The following is a 3,761-nucleotide window of genomic DNA, read 5'->3' as shown; positions in this document are numbered from 1 at the left end:
CTAAGCCCGCTGTCAGGTTCCTCCACTCCTTCTGTACTCCTGCATCCGGTTCTCTCCCTACTACCGGGGCGTGGACCTTTGACCTAATGAGGAGGAACCTCAGAAAGGCAAAGGCATTCTGATAAAATGTTCCTTTCAGCCTTTCCTTGGGACATTTTGTTTTTAACTTAAGAGGATTAACTGGTCTTGGTCAGCCTTAGGAAGGTAAGCATCACTCTCAGGTGAAAATATTTGGGGGAACTTTAAATAGCTAGCTACCTCGGCACAGGTTTAAATTAGATTGACTTCAGCTGTTTTTAGAATCCCAAGTAGTTATCCAGAGCAGTCACTCAAGTTTTGGTTCTCTTTGTCATAGCTGCATTCGGAGAGACTCTATACGAGGCATGGTTAGAAAAAGAGAAACACTTATACCTGGAATTTATATTCTTCCAAGTAATCTTTTAGTCTTGTTGGTAAAGGCAGTCCCCAGATGGTACCGGTACATTTGTTAATGGTGAGTCTACAGAGATGCTGCAGAGGTGGCGCTGATGTGTAGAGCGGTTTGGTTAGGTAAAGGTGAACGGTGCCGTTCCAGGGGGCTTCTGGGCCCGTCCGCTTATCCTTGCACATCTGAACATAGTAGTCGATCAGATGAACCACACTGTCAAATTGTTTAAGCTTGGACTTGACACATATGATAGAGTCCAATCTGAATTTCCCATCTTGGTATTCGATTTGCAGATTAGTTGGTCCAGCTGATGTCTTAACAGATATTGTTAGTAGGTAGTCTGAATGCGAGCTATCTCTAATCAAGAAAGTACCTTCTGGTGCCTCTTTTAATTTCTCCTTGGCTTCATTAACAGTCATACTTCCCCAGTACCAACCTGTTTGAGGTCCCGAAGGGCCTTTGCCAAACGTGCCGCCTCCGGGGACGACTCCTCCGCGGATCCCGCAGTCCCCCATTGGCTCTGCGTCCCTTCCGCGCCATTCCCGGACGGCTCGAGGCACCGCAGGGTCATGGGAGAGGGGTCACCGCGGCAAAGACAGGTGGCCACCCGCGATTGGGTCAGAGCGGGGCACGCGTCCTTCTTGGAAGTCAGTGGGAACCCAAAAACGAGTCCCTGCGGGGTATCCGAAATGGTGGAGAGGGAGGGGATAGGGGTGCTTCTGGTTCTTCCTCCCCAGGTTCCAGTGGACGAATGGCAAAGTCCCCTGCAGGCGCGGTCACCCACAGTTTGCCTCGGCCTCGGCCGCCGCCTCCACACCAGGCAGCCTCCCCAGTGGACATGGGGCGGGGGAACCGGGAGGGGCCCGGGAGAGGAAGGGTGTCTGACCGAGTTTCCCCTGTTGACTTTTAATTTGGGAACGAGATGCCTGGGGATGCGCTCTGTGGCAGCCAGAATTCTTGCCCAGAGGGCAAACAAAAGCACCGGGGACCATCGCCTAGAACCCCCAGGCTCCGAAATCCCCCACCCTGGCCAGCTGCTGGCTTTTCCTCTCACAGAACATATTTCAATGGAGGAAGAATGTATTTCCCCTTATTGGATGGCCCTTCATTTTGACTTTCAGCTCCCTCCCAGCCTTTCCAAGGTCTGCAATCAACAGTCACGTGGCTCCAGATCCTCTATCTGGGAGAAATGTGGAGACCTTGGCAGTACTTTCTTCTCAGACTTCAGAATCCAGAGTTTATGTAGGGATTCAAAGGACTTTATTCTCCTTCCCTTGCCAGTGAGATGCATTCTCAACCTCTTATTTTAAAATTGTCCTCCCTTTTTTCTAGAATTCTGCTGGATTTCTCTCACCGATCTTCTCGGGAATTAATATGGTTTATCTTAGGGAAAGATAGCTGTGCCCCCAGGTGACCAAATTAAAAGCAAAGTTCAAGCAAATAATTCAAAAAAATTTTCTCCAAGAGCAACTCTTTTGTTGTCCAATTCAGAATGTAAAATGTTGCCCGATGCCACCTTGCCAGAAGTGAAGGTGCTCCTTCCACAAACCCAGTGTGTGGCTCTTGAGCTCGTGGCCCTATAAACATGAAGACTTCCTAGCCTCTCGGTGGCACAAACTCTATTCTCTAGTAACATCATTGATATAAAATCAAGTAGGCTCACCTACTGCCAAAAATGCTGATGTTGGGACTGAACTATGTGGCCAGAAAATGAAGTTATCATCTCTGTTGACCAAAACGATGGACAAGCACGGGTGGAGGAGGTCCGCACACGTGCAGATGACTGTCTTCACCCCGTGGCTCCACATCGCCTTCCCTCTGTGTGTGTCTATGTCATGATGTCCTGTTCTTATAAGAACACCTGTCAGCCTGGATTAGGGCCCAACCTGGTGACCTCGGTTTACCTTAATGACCTCTCTCACGGCCTCACCTGCAGATACAGTCCCTTCTGAGGCTACAAAGTGTCACTTCGGTGAGGGCGCCATTCAGCCCATAGGAGTTCCATCCCTCAAGCCCCTGCTAAGCCAGCCGGATTTACCATCTCCGTTCAGGATATGTCAGGATCTTAAATATTTCCTCCCTCGGAGCCACCGTTTTGAATTTATGTGTGAGTAGAAAGGGCTTTCTTCTCATGAGAGCTGGGATCAGGCTACCTGGTTTGGGCCCATGATGAAGAAGATACAGAGCAGAGCACACAGAGCCAACCTTCCAACAAGTTGTCGGTCACTCTGTCCCATGACTATCCGTTACTCAGGGGCTGTGGTGGGATTGGAAAATGGCTCATGCCAGTAGGAACCCTGGACCCTGAGTGTTTGGGGGCCCTGCAGGGGACTGCTGGTCAGCCTGCCCCCGCTGACCTTTATTAGCTTGATTTCCTCCCAGGAGCTTCATAACTGTGGGCAGGGGTAGGGGATGCTGTCAGCCCATGGCAGGGACTCTGCCTGCGTAAGGCCTCTGACCATGGAGGAACAGAGGAACACACATGCTCAGGGAATGAAGTATGACTTCTGCCTTGCACTCTTGCTCCCAAATTCAACTGCCCATGGAACACCAGCTTTATGGGTTGAATTGAGCCCCTTGCCCCCAAAAGGTGCTAAAGCCCTAAACCCCAGTATGTGTGACGTGACCTTATGTGGAAATAGGATCTTTCCAGATGATCAAGTGAAGACGAGGCCATCAGGACAGGTCCTAATCCAATGTATAATATAGTATATCACATGGATTGATTTGTAGCTGTTGAACCAACCTTGCAACCAAGTTATAAATCCCACATGGGTGTGGTACATAATCCTCTTAGTGTACTGTTGGATCCTATTGGCTAGTATTTTGGTAAAAATGTTTACATCCATATTCATCAGGGATATTGGTCTGTAGTTCTCCTTTTTGATAGGGTCTTTGTCTGGTTTGGGGATCAAGGTAATGCTGGCCACACAAAATGAGTTTGGAAGTTTTCCTTCCATTTCTGTTTTTTTGGAGCAGTTCTGGAAGAATAGGTATTAATTCTTCTTTACATGTTTGGTCGAATTCCCCTGGGAAGCTGTCTGGTCTGGGTCTCTTGTTTGTTAGGAGATTTTTGACTACTGCTTCCATTTACTTACTGGTTATGGGTCTGTGCAGGTTTCTCTATTTCTTCCTGGTTCAGTTTTGGTAGTTTATACATCTCTAGGAATGCATCCATGTCTTCTGGATTGTCGAATTTGTTGGCCTATAGTTGCTCATAATATGTTCTCATAATTGTTTGTATTTCTTTGGGGTTGGTTGTGACCTCTTCTCTTTCATTCATGATTTTATTTATCTGGGTCCTTTCTCTCTTCTTTCTGGTAAGTCTGGCCAA

The 3,761-nt window shown here is 48.2% G+C and overlaps 1 pseudogene; it reads right to left on the bottom strand.

The window, feature by feature from the left end:
- Positions 1–359: 359 nt before the first annotated feature.
- Positions 360–998, bottom strand: LOC114202865 (suppressor of cytokine signaling 2 pseudogene; annotated as a pseudogene).
- Positions 999–3,761: the final 2,763 nt, after the last annotated feature.

The sequence above is a fragment of the Eumetopias jubatus genome, unplaced genomic scaffold (genome assembly GCF_037043125.1).
Source record: "Eumetopias jubatus isolate StellerSeaLion01/CBP00866 unplaced genomic scaffold, mEumJub1_p1.0 scaffold_16, whole genome shotgun sequence".
NCBI lineage: Eukaryota > Metazoa > Chordata > Mammalia > Carnivora > Otariidae > Eumetopias > Eumetopias jubatus.
Note: the sequence above shows the minus strand (reverse complement) of the source record. Positions and strands in the feature narration are given on the sequence as shown.